The 18,354-nt window shown below is 56.2% G+C and overlaps 1 long non-coding RNA gene across 1 annotated transcript in view; it reads left to right on the plus strand.

Annotated features, from left to right (window-relative positions):
- The first annotated feature begins 2,811 nt into the window (after nt 1-2,811).
- LOC120875250 overlaps nt 2,812-18,354 on the plus strand; it is a 37,134-nt gene continuing 21,591 nt past the window's right edge. The window contains exon 1 of the long non-coding RNA XR_005723899.1: nt 2,812-2,935. This is a non-coding gene — a long non-coding RNA (uncharacterized LOC120875250). The remainder of the gene's footprint in view (nt 2,936-18,354) is intronic.

Below are 18,354 nucleotides of genomic sequence, written 5' to 3' on the forward strand. Positions count from 1 at the left end.
ATATCAGGAGCCGGTGTTTCCGAGCTGCCAGGTGATTCGCAATGAGACCAGAAGCCAAAAAAGAAAAAGAAAAAAGAGCGAATAGGGGGCCCTTTTATAGGAGGGTGGCTGGGTGGGGGCAATCGGGGCGGGCGGGGACAGACTGGATATTTTGGGAGCAGGTACTCGGGTCGCGCCTATGCCGTGGGCCTCGGAGGTGTTTGGTTTCTGGGATCAGTCGGGGCTCTCTACCCCGACCACCCCGACCACCTGCTCCGCCTAGGTGGAGGCGGGTGCGAAATGTGCTCCAGCCGAGCCTGCACGCGGAGGCCTTTTGTCTGCAGACAGAGCGCAGCGTCTGTTTTCTTCCACCCTTGCGGGGCACGGCAGGGGTCACCGGCGAGTCTCAGCCCCTGGTTTGGGGGGGTGGGAAGGGGAGGCCGTGCAGGAGGAAGCCAGAGCCCTCTTCCCCGGAGCCGCCTGGGAGCGGAGGCCGGGGCGCCCCGGCGGGGTGGTGCGTGGAGAGCGGCCGGACCTGCGCCCAGCTCCGGCCCCGGGGCGCGCCTGGGGCCGCGAGGAAGGCGGAGGCCTCGGAGCCGGTGCAGCGCCCGCGGCCCCGCTGGGGAGACGCACCTCGCTCGGAGCGCCGCCGCGCCCGGGGCCTGGGCGGCGGGAGGAGGCCTCGGGCCTGGTTGCAGGCCTAGTCTCGGCGCGCCCTGCGCTCGCTCCGGCCCTCGCGAGGCCTTCGCCCTCCTCACTGCCCAGTCTTCTTGCCTCCTGAATTCCAGCAGGAAGAAGTGGGCACATCAGTGGAACTCCTAGCCCTCCTTCTCTCCGGCCGGAGGTTGGGGGCCCCGCACAGTGCGTGGCCGCGCGGGGCCGGCCGGATGTGAGAGGACCACAGGCAAGGCGGGAGGCCGGCTGGGCCCGGGGCCTGGCTGCCCCGCGCGACCCCTCTCAGGCAGAAGATGCCTTGCGAGGCAGGAACCTCTCATCCGCCGCCACGGGCTCCCACCTCCCTGGCTACCTATCTGCTCCCTCCCTCTGGGCCCCCCAGCTCTGCGGCCTATCCCTGACCACTGCGGGGTGTCCCAGGGGAGGACACAGTGTAAATGTGTGGACACACTCAGTAAATGTTAGCTGTGGCTCTTAGCATTATCAGGCGCTTCTGGTTCCTCCGTGAGCATCACCTCTCTAATACACGTTTATTCCGAATCAACCACAGCACAGCCGCGGTCCCCCAGCCCCCAACTCGTGCCTAGATGCCCAACAGCTGCTTCTGGCCCCTCTGAGCCCAGAGCCACAGTCCTCCACTCCTAACACACGGGAAGAACACCCGGGGACCTCCATCCTTCCTCCCTCTCGGAGCGTGCTTGTCCAGGTCTGAACCACCGTGAACCCAAGACACTGAGGCCCGAACCATGTGTTACCCGGTTTCTTCTGAGCTCTGCCCGGGCCAGCGCCAGGAAATGGGAACTTCTATTAAATAAGAACTTGCTGGGAAAGACTGGGGAGAGGGCGATTTTTAAAGCAAACAAGAAAAAATTACGACCTTCAGTGTGGGGTTTGGGGGGAGCAGGGCAGGCCGAGACAGGAGCAATAATAGCTGAGTCAGAAGCACCGGAAGGACACCCTTTTCTTCCAGAAACACATTCTTGGGTAAGCCTTTCATCGGCCTGGGCTGAGCGCCTGGGCTGGGCTAGCTGTCGGAGACCTGCCACTAAATATACATACGACACCTTCAGGACGGATTTCATCTTACGGCCTCAATTAAATATCACCCCGCCTTCCTGATTCTTATTATCAATAATACCTCTAATATTCTTGTTATTTTGCAAACGACGTTTCGGCGGCGGATGTCCCCTGGAACTGCAGCGGGAGCCACGCCCAGGAGGGCGCTCACCTGCTGCGCAGACCCCGGGACTTTGCCCCATCCGCGTCCCCTGCCTCCTCCCCACTCCACCTAGGCTGATGGATATCCTTGGATGTGGAGCCCTTTAAAAATGACAAATGCCTTGTCAATACAGACCATCCCTCCCCTCCTGCTTTCTTTTTTTTTTTTCCCGGAGCGAGGATGGACCCAGGCGCAAGCCCAGCGGCGCGGATTACAAGGCCTGCGTTGTACCGTAATCGCCAAAACCTTGGCCTAATTTACAGCTAATAGATCTCAAGCGAGGGAGTCGGGAAGAAATCAGTGGCCTAAGGAGCTAGATTGGGGCTTTGGAGGGATCGGAAATTAAGAGACTGGAAGGAGGATGTGCTTCACATTATTCACCGCTCCCCGCGACACGCACACACACACACACGCGCGCGCGCGCACACACACACACACACACGCACACACACACACGGGACCAGGCGCCTCCCGCTCGGCCTCCGCGGATGCGGCCCTTGGTTCTCCGCGGCCCGTGTCCCTGTCGCTCGGCTCTCTCGATCGGGACCACACTGAGCGTCAGGGGCGCCTACGATGCGCTCAGACCCCTCGGCCTCCTCCCGGCTTCTCCCAGCCCCCGGGAGGAGGCGCTGGAGCCCGGGTCGGCCTCTGGTCCCTCCCCGTCGGCGTCCCCGGAGCCCCCATTCACAAAGCCGCGCTTGGAGGAGGCGACACACACACACACACACACACACACACCCCGAAGAGAGGAGCTTGATCTTGTCTCATTGGTGTCTCGGGCCTGAAAGGAAAATCGTTTGGGTAAACAGCCAAGCTTCCAGGCTTAGCTCCCGGCTCCCGCCCTCGCCCCCGCCCCCCGTACCCCGCCTCCCCCACTCCCCTTCCACCCCGCCCGCCACCCACACTCCGCTCCGCAGCCGGGCCCCGAGCGAGCTCCACGCCGCCGGCCGGGAGTCCGGGGCTCACGGGTTCAAAGGGCCGCGGCCCCGAGGGGATGCCCTCCTCGCTGTGCCCCGGGGGGCAGAAGCGGACCGCAGGGCGGTGGGACCGGCCCGGGCCACGGTAGGAACCTCGAAACCTCCCGCTTCCCTAAGTAGAGCGGGTCTCGGGGGAGGGCGCCGGGGAGTTCCGAGCCCGTAGAGACTGGCCAAGACCGAGCGGAGGCTGAGCCCCGGGCCCCGGACGGGCCGTCCCGGGCAGGTGTGCAAGTGTGCACGACCGCGGGCGAGGGCGGTGAGCCTCCGCAGGCCCCGTAGCGGTCCACGCACTGCGGGGTGATTACCGGGTCCCCACCTCCCTCCAAGCGGGGCGGCTCCTGGAAAAGCATTTAATCTGATATTAAGGGTTTTCCGAAGTGTGATTCTTTCCAAAGGAGAGTTCTTCACTTAACTGACTGTAAACATAATTAATAGTTATTTAACTTGCAAAAAAGAAAGAAAGCAACCTTTATGGTGTTTAAAAGGATATTGCTATTTCACACTCTTAAAATCTCGAACTCTGAAAATATCCTGATGAGATTATTAGACTTGATTATATGGTGACACCCCCTCCCCTTTCCTCTAATGAAATTCCTCTCTCTCCTCCCTTTCTATCTTTCTCTCTGTGTGTCTCTTTCTCCTTCTCTCAGTCTCAATCTCTCGCTAATCCAGGAGTCATTAGCAACACCCTCTGGCTACATGTTTTGCATCAGTGAAACACTGTGACATAGTTGTAATACAAACTCTGCCGCCTTGCACTGCATCTTGCGGTAGGAAGTGTAATAGCAATAAAAATCATTTTTCATCTCCAGGCATTATTCGATGGGGGGGGGGAGAAAATCTGAATGTGAGAAGCTGAGGGGGAGGAGAGAAAAATGAAGAGAGGGGAAGATAAGGAGGGAAGGAGAAAGAAGAAAAAGCTTTCCAATTTAGAGACTTCTCAGAACTAGAGGCACACAGATTCAAGCCTGTCATTTTCTCTGCTTTCCTCTCCTCTGTTTTCATCCTGTCCCTCGGTGGACCCCTGAACCCCGATAGGAATTGTCTCCTAGTTCCCAGGGTCTCTCAGCTACTCCCTTCTACCCCAACATAGCATCCCTTCTGGTGAGGAAGCCCCAGAACTCCCAGAGGCTGGGCCACCCTTTCTCAGCTGGCTGGGGTGAGGAATCCTCATTCAAGTCCTGCTAGGAAATTGGGGCCTCTTTCCCATCGGGTCTCTCACGAATCTTTCCTGGCTTGATGGAGAAAGAACAACCACCCAGCAAGCCAACGTGGCTATTTTCCTGATGCAGCCCTATAATTTGCAAGCAAGGGCCCTCAGAGAGCCCCCTAATCTTCACTGAGGAGTGCTGGTTACAGGGAGAAGGAGCATTCCCTCCTTGCTTGCCAGCCCTTACAGAACTCACCCTGCCAACTCAGGGAGGGCAGAGTTTCCGGGAAGGGCTCTCCATGTTGCCTTTGCTCAGGCAGGGAAATGCCGGGGCTCACCCACCACCACAGGCACAGTGTCCCCCCACCCTGTAGCCCCCAGTCCAGCCATCATTCTATGTGGGAGCCACCAAGTTCCTTTAAACAAAAACAAAATTGCAGTCAGAACTAAATTAGAGAAAGGTTCTGTACCTGCCTCAAAACAAAGAAACCACACAAATCTTCACAGGACCCTAAAGTAGATACTCTCTACTTTTAACAGGAAAAAAATCTTGTTTTGTGAAATATGTCACTAATCACCCTGTGTCTGGGGCAGTGCACTTTAGAACAACAAATTGAACAAATACAAATATAAGTAAGTTAAAATTTCTGTATATTTTTAGTCGTGTGAGCTTAAGAGTAGGACAAAACAGTTAAGTTACCAACCAGATAAAATAAGGTCAAACTTGCACCTTGAAGAGAAACGCTGCGTGATTTGTACTTCTTGACTTTCCTGTTCTTACTGGACTACAGGTGTACAAGTTAGGAGCGGCATTTTGTGGTTATTTTGTCAGCAGAGTTGAAGGTTGGGGGGGAGGGGACAAGGTCCCAGTAGGCTGGCGACAGGCATGGCACAGCTCCTCTTTATGTCCATCTGATGAGAATGAGTGGATATGGGTGGAAATCGTAATTGGGAAGGTCTGACTTCATAAGCACCCGCCTCCCGGGAGGTATTCTCAGCCGCCACAGCTGAGTGGCCCTGGAACACACGACGGGCCAAATCCGTGTCCTCCAAGAAGACCCCGCTCATTTATGTTTCCTATGAAAACAGCATCACCACTTAGACTCGATGATGCTGTAGCTGTATTTTTGCTCCCCTTTCTCCTATGATTTGCCCTTTCACCCAGTACAGACATTGCGGGGTATGTTGGTCACAGATCGGTGGAAAGAAGGCCTGTGCGTTTCGGCTTGTCTTCAAGTTTAGATGATGCAAGGAAAACTCTTGATGGTCCAGTGAGGCGGGAGGCTGCGCGGGGCGGCCGAGGAGTTCCCGTTTCCGCAGCGAGGTGGCGCTCCAGGGCGCGGCAGAGCGCCCGGCCGTCCGCGCCGAGCGCCGCGGCCTCGCTCCCGCAGAGACCGCGGCCTGCGAGCGTCACTCCCGCCGCCTCCCTTTAGCCTCGGCGCCCAAAGGCGGGGAGCGCTCAGACCCGCTCGGCGTGCTGGTTCTCGGGGTGGGCGGAGGCCCATGGCCGCGACCGCGAAGCTGGCGGGGTCGAGGAGCGCGGCGGGGGCCCGCCGGGGCGCTTTTAGGGCGCCGTGGTCCCGGGAGCTTGCGAAGTTGTATTAGCAGCGGGACCCGGGCGGGGCCGGAGCGGCGGCGCAGGGTCCGCTGGCCCGGTGAGCGTGCGCGGGGTCAGCCCCGGCCCGGACACTGTGGAAGGTTAGACAGCTCCTCCCTGGGCTCGGGAGCCTTCCTTCTTTTTTTTTTTTTCTTCTTCTTAATTTACACACATACATATATTTTAAGAAAAAAAAATACAGGAAAGAAAATCTAATGCACTCCTTATTGGTTTGTCCCAAAACTAGGCAGTTTTCCAGTTTGATAGGTTTTTCTTTTTTCTTTCTTTTCCTTTTCTCTCTCTTTCTAAAAAAACTTTTCCCCCCTGTGGTGTTCCCCCCCCTCTTCTGTTCCCCTCCCCCCAACCTATTATACTTATGAGAGCTGGTTCCTTGTGGGTTGGTGGGTGAGAGATTAACACTAGCTCCAGAAGACCCAGCACTGGGCAAATGACAGCAAAATAGACGAAGAAACTACTTCAAATTATTTAACTATTTCCATCCACACGATTTCGTTTCCACACTTGCCTTCAGTGGGTATCTCACAGCTCTAAGTCAAAGACGACGGACAGGAAATGCCTTTCATCCTGTCACGCTCAACCTGCGGTTGTGGGACCCATTAGAACCAGTTTGGAAACAATGTCAGAAATAATAATAGTCATAAATAGTTTGAACAGAAATTCTATCCTTCGTGAACTTCCTCTGCGGTTTGCCCCCGATTCTCTGGGACCCGGGCTCCACGTGCAAACATCAGGCTGGGCCCTCTTTTCAGCATTTCGATTTCCCGGAGCCCTGCCCCGAGAGTTGCCCCCTTACCTAGGGGCTTTGATTACCTGGCCTAGGCCCTAGCCCCCATCGGGGAGACTCTGTTGAAGCTGCACACGGTCGCCGACTTGTCGCCAACTGCACTTCTTTTAGTCTGTATTTCCGGCTCCCTCACCCTCCCTAACATTTTCTGATATAAATGCAGGAAATTTCGGTCCAATTTAGGAGTCTACAGAAACTCAGAGGGTCAGGTCATTAGAATGTTAACGTGGCGACCAAGAATTATAAACATGATCTAAAAGTCTCTTCCAATTCATTTCTTCAAGTATTTATTTGAGTTAAGCAATGAAAAGTGACAGTTGTGAAATAGACAGCTTTTAAAAGTAATGAAGTCAGATGAGGCTTTAACCTGTCGATTGCGATAAATCAACTTTGAAAAAGACGAATGAAGAATATTACTTGGGCGCCTAACCGCCAGCGTTTGCTGGGCAGGCTGCAGATTCTGAAACCGGCCTGCGATTACCCTGGGAGCCATGGCCTGGAGAGGCCCTGAGACTGAAGCTTGGCCCTTGGGTGACCCAGCAGTCCTGGCACCCGCGCTGCCTGAAGGCAACACTTTGACGGGGATGGGTCTCTCTTTCCGCTTAGACTTGGGCAGATTTCGGCTACAGCAGTTTGTCTGGGCAGGTGACTTCAGCCCTCAGCACGGTTAGAAATTCAGAGGGGCCACTACCCAGGGGACTAAACGCTATGCAGGAGAGAGATGGGTGCTCAGCCCACCTCCCCACCCAGCTGAGGGTGTCAACTTCCTGCCGCGGTTCAGAAAGACCAGGGCCTGCCTGACCCCCGATATTACTAACCCTTTGAAACTGGTAGCAGAAGTTGGAAGGTGAAGAAGAGCAGAAAACTAAATTTCCCAGGGGCCCTGGGTGGGTGGCGCTGGGAGCGCTTCCGGTTCTCACTGACATCAAATGGCCTTATCCACGAGGGAACCTAGAAAAGGCAGAGACCCCCGGGACAGGCATCCGGTGGTCTTGCGATGGGAGAAAGGTCTTAATTCTGCACCTCCCCCAGGTAGAGGGTCGGAGAGGCGGTTCTAAGGGATGTGAACTTGTAGGGTGTTTTAAAAGAAAGTTGACACATTTTATTGGACATCTCAAGTTCCTCAAAACTGCAACTTTGGACCCAGGCTTGGGGGGACTGGTTCCCTTCCCAATGATTTCAACCCCCAATCCCTATCCCCGCCCCCCGAAGACTGAAGGAGCATGCCAGGAGCTTCTAGCTCTCTGGGTCTGCCAGGATCTCTTTCCTCCAACAATTCTCCCGGTCGAGGAGGGCCCAGAGGTTTCCCCCGTTTCCTTCGTCCCTGTCCCCCAGGGAGAGGCGCCACTCTGCTGGAGCGCCAGCAACAGGTCCCTGCACTTTGTCCCCTGAACTCGCCTCCCCTTGCTCTCCACCCTCAATTTTTGGGGTCCACTGGGAAGCCTGGGAGCACCTCTCCCGTGTTCTCTCTCGGGGTTTTCGGGTGCAACTCAAGGCCAGTGAGGAGACAGCGCCGGAGTTTGCGGGCAAGTGCCGGGAGGGGCGGCTCTTAGACCTGTCCTGTGGTTCCCTCCTCCCCAGCCATCACCCAGCTCCAAATTCCGACTCTAGTCCGGAGGCTCCGACTCTAGTCTCGAGGCTCCGACTCACACGACTTTGAGGGTGAGACCCAGGGCAAGGGAGAGGAAAGGGACCACGCCCTTCCCGAGGACAGTCAATAGCGACGTGGGGGCCACGCTGGGCTGGTGGCTCCACGCTGCCCTCCCAGGCCTGAGACGCCCCCGCCCTCCGCGGCCAGGGGGCCTGCTGTCGACCCCGTGCAGCGTCCTCTCCCCCTTCCCGTCGCTTATCCTTCTCTGCAGACCACACCATGGGGAAGGAGGTGCCCCTACCCGGGCGCACAAGTCTCTCGCTCTCCGCGCGCTCGGCCCGCCCTCCAGGTCAGCCGAGCTGGAACCCGGCTGCGGAGACCCCGCCGGCCGCCGCGCGGCCACCATCCCCCTGCCCGCCCCGCTGGCGCCAGGGTTCCCAGCGTCCCAGGCTGGGGCTTCGGGGGGCGCGGGGGCGCCCGACCTCGCTGGGGTTGGAGGGTGGGTAGCAGGGAGAGCAAGTCCGCGTTTCCGGCCTGGCAGAGGGGGCCGCTGAGACTCCTCCCCTTCTCCGCCCCGAGGCACCCAGCCGCGGCTCGCCGCGCGTCTCCGCCCGCCCGAGCGTTTCCATAAATCAGGCCGCTGGCAGGCTGCTAATTAGCTCGGACCGAAAAAGAATTGGCAGAGGGAGAGTCCAGGAGCGCTAAGGGGGGTGCGGGTGCCAGCTCGGTAGGTGGGAGATCAGAATTTCCCCGGGACCAACCGGAGGCTTCGCGGAGCACGCCAGCAGCCCCCGCGGAGAACCCCTCACATCGCTCCTCCCGCCCCCTCCAACCCCCCGCCCCGCCCCGAGCCCAGGCCTCCAAGCTGCGCCCCCAGATCACAAGCACCCCGCACCGAGCGCATCCCCGCGTTCGACCCGGCCCGCCCACCCACGCCGCCGCCGGCTCTCCCACTCGCTGAGCCAGCCCCACGTTAATTAACTCTCCCCTCACCCGCTGCAATCTCAAGACTTTTCACAACTCATCCCAAGTGTTCCTCCTTAAGCCCGCAGCCTCTGGCGGGGAACAGCCGCCGGGCAAAGAGGGAGCTGGGTCTGGAAGGAGGGTCAGCCCCCCTCCAGGCTTTTGGGATGGCGGGGTGCTCCCAGGGATAGAGGATGCTGTGTGGCCCTGGACCAGTTCCCCTCCCCCAGTGACAAGGCTAGGCAGGCCCTTCGAGATGAGAAATAACTAAAATTGGAATATAGATGGCCATGTAAATTCAGAGCAGAGCACGCGGCGAGAGAGTGCAACTGCTGTTATTTTCCCTCTTTCCTCCCCCACCCGTCTCCCAGGCCGCCCGGCTCCGCTCGCCCCCGCCTTCCCCCAGTCCTCCCCGCCCTCGGCTTGGAAGGGACTCTGCGATGACATCAGCCTCCCCGGCCCCGGGACCCCGGAGCGGAGATTGACAGGTGTCGCTCGCAAGGACAATGCCTTCCAGGTGTCACCGTCGCCGTCTCAGCCCTCCCCACCCGCCCTCTCTGCCCCCTTCACTTCCAACTCGCCTGTCCCCCCAACCCGTTTCTCCTCCGAGGGAAGCGCTCTCCTCACCCCTCCCCTAGCTCCGCGCATCTGGGCCTCGGGGCCTCGGTCTGTACGGGCGGGGGGTGGCGGAACTCCGCCTGCTGCCTGCAGCGGGGCGGCCCGGAGATTGCCCCGAGCCCCGGGACGGGTCCAGGCTGCTAGAGGCAGCTCGGGCAAAGGCGGATCCGGCTCTGCTTTCCATGCCCATCTTCGCCCCCACCCCGAGACACTCCACACGCACACACACACACATAATATAACAGACGCGAAGATAATCCTGCCATCTGGCAAATCCCAAATTTGGCGCCCGAGCTCTGAAAGCCACGGCGAAGTGGCATCCGGGAGTAGGTGGCTGGCTGAACCTGCCCTGCGCTCTGGAGCCGAAACCAGGGCACTGAGCTCCGCGCCCGCACCTCAGCTGGATCCCCATCTCTTCCCTGACCCCTCGATTTCGTGAGGTTTTGCTCTTACAGTGGACAGAGGCTCTGGGAGTCGGGAATGGGGACACAGGAATTGCGGGGTGGTGGTGGGGGCCGTCCCAGTTCCCACCAACACTGCCTCAATGAGCTAAAACCCAAATTCGGCTTCATTATGTAACACCAAATGTAATTTATAGCTGGGCGGCCTGTCGGCAGCGATTTAGATCATTTGGTGATAAGGATCACACTTATTAGATTTCTTCAAAGCCAATGGGGGTTTTCTGTTTGCTTTTTTTTTTTTTTTAAGGAGGGCATTTGTGCTAAATTGCCCAGTGCTGGTGTGATAACTGTCAAAAGTTTGACATCAAAGGAGCTAATATTATTCAGTTACTAGAGACGCTGTCTGTCTAAATAAGAATATCTTAATTACTGCATGACAAAGGTAGGAAGGGGTCGGATCTGAAAAGGGGAGGACATTCAGACACTCCTTTTGATGCGCTATCTATATTAGACCGATGCGTGGCTCTTAATCAGGCTTCCCTCGATTTCCTCTCCTCTCCCCCGTCGGTCCTCTGAACTTTATAACTATATGTAAACACGTTGTCAGTGGGGACGTAATCTTCTCGGGTTCTTATTAGAAGAAATTTCCATCCTCTCCCGTTCTAGATTAGCAGTGGAGTCCGCTCCATCAATGAAGGGACTAAGGTTTCGTGGACAATAAAGTGGCAATTGTTGATGGTTTGTGACCCATAAAATGTGGAGGTGACTGTTCTGGCTTTGGTATGTAATTATGCAAAACACTTTCCATAAAGACTTGCCATTCGATCTAATGGCAGTCCCTGCGGTCTATTTCAAATAGGGAGGGTCTATGTACAGAGAGAGAAAAGTAACATTTGTTTTAACACAGGTTTTATGGGGGGATGGATAAATACAAACCCATCGTAACTGCTGCCCAAAGTATTTTTTCGAGTCGAATTAAAATAATTACGAGGGGGTTTAATAAGTTAATCATAGCAACACGGCCTATCCAAACACAGAGGGAGGGGCGTTCGGGCTTCAGCCCACCACCTCCGCGACCTGGGACTGGAATTGTGGGTGGCGATTCAACCTCCCGCTTACACAGGGTAGAGTGGGTCCCCGTGTCATCTCGGTCCACCTGAGTGCAGGGCTGGGCTCTAAAGCTCACTGGGGCTAAGATTGGGGGAAGGGTGGGCAACGTCCCCCCCCCCCCGCAAAATCTTATCCGCGGAATTATTCGACAGAGGGAAGTTTAACAAAGCAATCGTCTCCCAGGAAGCCCTCCCCCACACTCCCTCTGCCTCTAGTGCCCTCGGACCCCCAGGATCCGGGGCCCACAGAGAGCCTGGTGGGAGGGGGTGCGGGGCCGGAAGGAGTGCCCGCATGATTGGGTTGAGATGTCTAAACTTGGCGCCCCGGCTCAAGACACAGCCCCGGGCCCGACTGCCAGGGGCTGAAAGCAGCACCTTTCCATGCCGCCTGAGGTTTTGTTTTGTTCTTAAAAAAAGAAAAGAAGCAGCATCTATAAAGGCTTGAAGGAGGAGAGGTGGAATGAGACACGAGGTGGTCAGCGGGCCCAGCCCAGCCCTGGCCGCCGGCTACACAGCAAGCGTTTCTCTGTGACACCGCCACCCCCAACCCGGCCCGGAGAGGCGCCCCCCCAGACTCTGAACGGCTCTGCGTCCAGCTTCGCGGCCTCGCTGCCCGCCGCGCAGTGACGTGGCAGTGTGAGTTCCGCAGACGCAGGCGACAGGGGATTTTTTTTTCCAAGGGGGAAATGATGATTAAAAGAGAGAATCACCTAAATATCAAAGCGACACATGGGGAGACCTGGAAAAAAATATTTAAGCTAATGAAAAGCAAATAAAGAAGCAGGCACTTAGGCCGGGAAATTAAATATTATGTCTAAGATGGTGCTTTTCTGCGGGCTTGAAGACTTCCGATTCATGTACACATAATAAACACTCAGGTTTGTCATCTGGAGGTGCAAATCTGAAAGATATTCCAACGAATGAAGTGCCGGCAGAGAGAGGAATAAAGAGATCGGCGCCTGTCAGGGGTCAGGCAGCCTGAGATTGCTTCTAGAGATCTTTTGAAAATTTCACACGATTGAAGGCTTAGGGGCTTCACTGTGCTTGCATTTCAAACTCAGATCAGTGGGATCACAATCAAAAATAGAGGTCTGGAAAAATTTGATGCAAAGATGGCCACGGGCTGCAGCGTTTCTCTCACTAGCTCACTCTTTCTCTCCGCGCCCCACCCCCCCGTTTTTTCTTCCCAAGACAGACACCCTGACATAGCTGTGATCCCTTGGATGACAGAGTTGTCAGAAAAGAAAGAGAAAATTGCATCTTGTCTCATAACTTCTTTTCAGTCAAAAGGAATTTAGGATCTTGTTTCCAATAAAAGAGAGGGAAAATGACCATTTTCTGGCAAGCATAGGACCCTAGCTCGAAAGAGTTTTGGATTTCATAATTAGCGATTTACTCTTAGACATTTAGGTCTGGGTCTCCTCTTCATTTATCCAGATTATTAAGATGATTTCTCATTCAGCTTGTGTCCCTACATTACATTAAAATTTCTTACCACTGTCAACCTTATGCAAGTTCGGGTGGATAAATATAAGTACACACTTAACACATATACATGTATATACACACAGAACTTTGTTAAACCTGGAGATTGGCCTGGCTGCTTCATATTTTGTGGGATTTCGTGCTCACTCAGATTTCATCCAACACCTCAAGACGTCAGCATTTTCTGGTTCAAACAGGACACAGGAAAATCAATTGTCTCTCTGATTGATCCATGGCTGGTGAAGGGAGAAAATAAAGGGACAGGGAGGGTGGGTCCTATGAGAACAGTTCTAAGGAACTCTGAAATGGGACCAGGCTGAGTAGAAGAAGCTGGTTTGACAGTCCCAGCTGTAAAAGACTTTGTGAACAAGCAGAAGTAATGACAGTTATGCTAAAATGGGAGTCATCTAAAATGAATTTCTATTAGTTTGGCCAACTTTAGGAAGATCAAAAAAGAATGGCTAATTCATCATCAATTTGCCAGTTTTCCTATTTACCTAGCTAGGTACTTTTGAGAAATAATCTAAATTATGGTTGAGTTTCATTAAGTCTGAGACCAAGATGAGCAGAAGTTAGATGCCTAAGAACTTCTCTTAAGTGCATGCATTAAGAGCAGTGACCTCACAGAGGAGGAAGAGGCCAGAATAAAGAATGTCTCCTATTCTCTGAATTACCAAGTCAAACCGTTTAAGAACATGTGTTCTTTAACAGGTGGGCAGAAAGGGAAAAGTGTTAAGAGTTGCTCTAACTGGTTTTACAAGTTCAAATCCTTGACTACTCTAGCTTCTGTCCACCAGAGCAGCCGCTGCCAGCCCCTTCTAGTTGGGGAGCAGGGGCTGAACCGGGGTGGCAGCTGGGGAGGGACCAGGCCTCAGCTGCAGCCACTGTCTCTCCTGTACCAGGCTGGGGTGGGGGGTGGCACTCGGCTGCAGACCCCCTGGATTTGGGATTCCGGAAGAAAGGCGGGGGAAAAGTAGAGTGCCCCTCAAATCTCACATCCAGACCCTTGGCAGACACTCAGCTTACTAGGGCAGAACCTCCTGCCCCGGAGGTTTGGGAGCCAGCGGCCCTATATCTACAGGGTAGCCACTCTTCTAGATCGGCATGTCCTGTATATGTCTGGGTCTTTTTTCCAGACCCACAGGAAAGGAATAGACAGCGGCCTTGAGTATAACTTCTAAACACTTGACCAGAGATGCAAACGAAGGGGGGCTTCTCATTGCAAGAGGGCCACCCCCTGGGCTCTCAATCTTGCCCTTTCTCTGTCTCCTACGAGGGACCGAGGCTCCCAGCCAGGCTTTAAAACGGGGGTTTTGTGCCTTGAATACATCGGGGCCCTGTCCTGGCTTCCAGGAGAAGCGCTGGGAAAAGGGCCGGCGGCTAACGGACAGAAAGCCGGGGAGGCTGCAGAGGACCCTCGGCCGAAAGGAAACGGCGCCGCCTCCGAGCCGGAGCCGCGCCCGGGGCCCGGCAGAGCAAGGGTTAGGCGAGGATCAAGGCCACTGCGGGCGCGCCGAGTGACCGCCATCCCCGCTGCACCAGGGCCGGAGAGGGCTAGGGGCGCCTTGAGTGGGACGTCGGGGGTCTTTCCTGCAGCCTGGAGAGCTGGCAGGAGGCTCCATCAAGAAACACCACGAGTACGCGGGTTTGAGGACTGCCCTCTTTGCCCACCACAGAGGGCCTGGAGGGGAGGTGAAACTCCCGAGTGCCGGCCCCGCCAAGGACCCGCGCGGAGTGACCCTTCCGCAGCCTATTAAACAGGGACTTAAGGGATGGAGAAGAGGATGGTCTCTCCAAGCCACAGGCTGCTGGTGACCTCCGGGTCCCCACGTTCTAAGGTCTCCAGCCCTGGGAGCTATGGACAAGGGAAACCTGTCCTGGTCTCGCCTTGGGGGACAAAAAAAGGGGCGGCACAGCGGAGAACTGCAAACTGCAGGTCAGAGGCTTCAGGGAGCAGGAAAGAAACCCGCGCCTCTAGGTTTTAAAGTAAACAAAGCCGAAAACCACCCCAGAGCCCCTGGTAGCCCCTGAGCCAGAGCTCGGGATGTCCAGGGTAGCGCGTGCGCCGAGCACCCCTGCTCCGGGGATCAGCCCCAGGCGAACCCTGGGCTGGGCCCCCCGGGTGCCTCGGCCTGTCCCGCCTCGAGTGAGGAGACCCTGAGAGTGCACCCCTGTTCGCAGCTGCTGGACCCCTCCGGACAGGGTGGCTCTGGGGAGGGCTCGGGGCTCAGGGGGGGAGACCAGCACCGCTGGAGGCTGGCGCGCACGGCGGGCCCCATTGCACCCCCTCTGCCGGGCCGCACGCTCTTGCCCTCTCCAGGAGTGAAACTCGCAAATCTTCCCGAGAGCTGGGTAGGGAAAAGGAGAGCAACCAGAGGCATCTTCTGGCTGTATTACCACGAGCTTGGAAAACTCGGCGTTTCCACTGTTGGAAACCTCCCATGGTGGCTGGGAGAGGCCGGCCCCGCGGGGCGGCGAGAAAGCACTCGAATTCCCACGTTGCCGTCTTGGCCTTTTCTACAAATGATTTAAAAAAAAAAAAAGAAAGAAACTAAAAACCCCAGGCGAGGCAACGCCTTTCTTCCTCTTTTGATATGACATCCACTAAGTAAAATCCGCTTTTAAGCTGTCTGTACTCTTAACTTCAAAGGAGCAAATGTTAATTTTACCTTTATTTAAATGGTTGCCAGGCTGCCTTGTGAGAGGTTCTCCCCCTCCTCCGGCCCTCCCTCTAGATTTTAACATATGGAGTACTGTAATGATTTAGCGCCACTCCGGAAAGCAGGCAGCTCTTCCCACCCACCTCCTGCCTCCCCCAGCACTTTGCCTCATTTTTGTTGATATGGTTAATTTCATGGACCTCTCCTTAAAGTTTAGCCGGAAATACACGGTGCCAGGACACAAATGGCGAGTGTGTGGGTTGTCTCCAGTGGCCTCTAAGTGGCGACACACCAGCAACAGACCCCACGTCTCCTTGGGTGCCTGCAGACCATGCCATGTGGGATTTCGTGGGCACCGCTCCTCGATCTAAGCCCAGACATGAATATTTTTACTCCACACACGCCCAGGTGACCACACTCCTGGCGGTTCGCCACTTGCGCCTGGAACTCTGTTCCTTGAAGGCAAGACTGCAGACCTGTAGGGAAACGCAGGGAATTTCAGGTGGTCTTTTTGATCCCACCTCCAGTTTTTAGGATCTCCTGCCAATTTCTCAGTGTGTTTCTGTCCAGATAGACTAAGCTCTTTGGAGTTAATTAACCTGTGGTCCGGCTATGATGAGTACACAGCGAAGAAAAGACGGAAAGAGAGGATGTTAGAAAGAGGAGAGGGAGATAAATAGCATACGTTTAGCCCCATTCCTTTACACGCGTCGGCCACAGTTCGTTACCGACTTTCCAGCTGTGAGGACGCTGTGCGCCATTTACGGTAATTGAATTGCTGTTATAACACCTTTCAGGGGGACAATGCGTTTCAAAAAAGTTGCGCGCGGCCTGCGGCTGCCTTTCCTGCTCTTGCTACCACCGGCCGCCCGCCGGGCAGAGCTGCCCCTCGGGGACTGGCGACACGGGAGGTGCCCGCAGGTGGAACAGGAGGGACCCGGGCCCTGGTGAATCCAGCCCAGGCGGGGCACCTCCTCAGTCCTGCGAATACTCTGGAGTTGCCAGGGACCCCGCGAGAGCCAGAACCCGAAGCCTAGTCTGAATAAAAGATGAGGACAGGACCTGGAACTGTAGAAACTGGGAAAAGCAACATGCGATCCAGAGTAATTCGAGCGCCACCAAGGCCTCTGCCTTCACTTTTCCACTGGATTCGGACTCTCCGGCGCTGCCTGCGGCCAAGGGTGGCTCAGACAGCACTCCCTTGGCCTGTGCCCTTTCCCAAGCCTTGGCCTGGCGTCTCTGGGTACCTGCTTGCCCTGAGAAAGAGGAAAGTTTCCTGCCCAGGGCTAGGCACCCGAGTTTGGGGGCCCGTGCAGAGATGCCCCGTCGTGTGTTCCCCTGCCCCTACTCCAGCGACGTCCCCAGCTTCTGATTTTGGCCACGTGGGGCTGTGGCAAAGCCTGGGAGGCCCCAGGATTCATCACCTCCCTCTAGTCTCTTGGCAACAGCTCTGGCCTCCTTCCTCTTCCAAGGTACATCCCTCCAACCCTTCTCCTGTCTCTCCTACCCCTCAGCAGTGGCCTCGCTGAGACCTCAGGGCCAGCCAACTCTTTTCCCTGGTACCCTTCCCTCCAGGCTGACTCCTCTCTCGAGCATGTCACAACTTTCCAGGTAGAGAGAGCAAACCTGATTCATTGGTTTTTCCCTCTCTCCTCCTCCCCACCCCTTTCTGCTCCAGGACAGCCTTTGGCTCGGTGGCCTGGGTAGTAGCAGGTTGACAGAAGTGTGCAAAAATGTGTGTTTGTGTAGAAGGAGTACAAGGGGATCTCCCTACCCTTACCCACCGTGTAAGACCTCTATGGCTAGCTTAAAGAAACTAGGAGAAGAGAAAGGCGAGAACTAGAGGCTGGGCTGTCTCAGCAGGCCCCGGGAGATGAGCCCAGTGCGCTGGGAGGGACTAGCGCACCAGGCTGCTGACCCAGGGGTCTGAACCTCATCTACCCAGGTCAGCCAGAGAAACTGAGATGCTAGTGGCCACGCTAGGCTCCCCCCAACCGCCCAGTGCTGTGCGGAGGTGGGAATCAGGCTGAACGAACTGTCCAGGAGGAATTGGGACTGAAACCAGTGGGCAGAACAGTGTAGAAGGAGAAACTGCTCCAGGGGGAGGAGTGCTGTGGGATCCGGCCCTGAGCCACCGAGTGGGGAAAGTCTTATGGCCTTAGTTTGGGATTCACCGAACAGGAGTGTGTGTGTGTGTGTGTGTGTGTGTGTGTTTGAGGTGGTGGTGGTGAGAGGGAGCCGTGGTGGGGGAAGGGTGGTTGGCATCCACCTCACTCATCACTGTGGCTCCAGTTAACCTCTTTTCCTGGGAAATCTTCAGCTCCCACCCCCTGGAGTCTCCCCCACCACCCCCACCCCCACCACCCACCCTCCACCCCCCACCCTCACACCGCCTTGCTGCCTTGCTAGACTCAATGTTTCCTCTGGAACCAAAAGTCTAGTGCTCCCGGAGGCATCCAGCCCGGGAGCAGGAATGAGCTCTGTGGTCCTGCAAGGTGGAGGTGCATTCGCCTGCCCCTGCCCCAGCCACACACAACCCTTAGCCGCCTACGTCTATTTTCGGCAGAACCAAGTTCTTTGGCTCTCCTGCGTGGGCAGGAGATGGGGTGGGGGTGCCCTGCCTCCTGGTCCTCCATGGCCTCCTGAAGCTGAGATCAGTTTGGGGTGGAGTTGGGGAGGGGATAAAAATCTACAAGAACTCGGTAAAGTGATTTGATGGGGAGGCCGCGGGAATGTTGGGAGTAAATGGACTCAAGCTTCGGTTGAGGGCAGGAGGAAAAAGCAGGTAGCTCCTGTATCTGTGACCAGTACCCGGTGCTCTCTGCCGAAAACGACGGGCTCTTAGGTTTGCGCTTCAGCGCCTTGGAGACGAAACAGGTGCGCCCCTGCCTCCTTCCGCTGCGAGGCGAAGAGGGTGCGCGTCCAGGGCCCTCGTTCAGCTCACCCAGGGTCGGTAGCATGGTTGGGGGAGGGGGTTGGTCTGGCTGGTAGGAGACTCCCCTTCACCTGGGAGCGCAGCCACGGCTGGGTTTGTGAGCGATTGAGTTCCCGCTGCATCGTTCGGCTCTATCTACTCTCGCAGCCCTGTTGGAATCCATCTACTTTGCAGGTTTGACTCTCCCATC

The sequence above is a fragment of the Oryx dammah genome, unplaced genomic scaffold (genome assembly GCF_014754425.2).
Source record: "Oryx dammah isolate SB20612 unplaced genomic scaffold, SCBI_Odam_1.1 HiC_scaffold_16, whole genome shotgun sequence".
Taxonomy (NCBI): Eukaryota; Metazoa; Chordata; class Mammalia; order Artiodactyla; family Bovidae; genus Oryx; species Oryx dammah.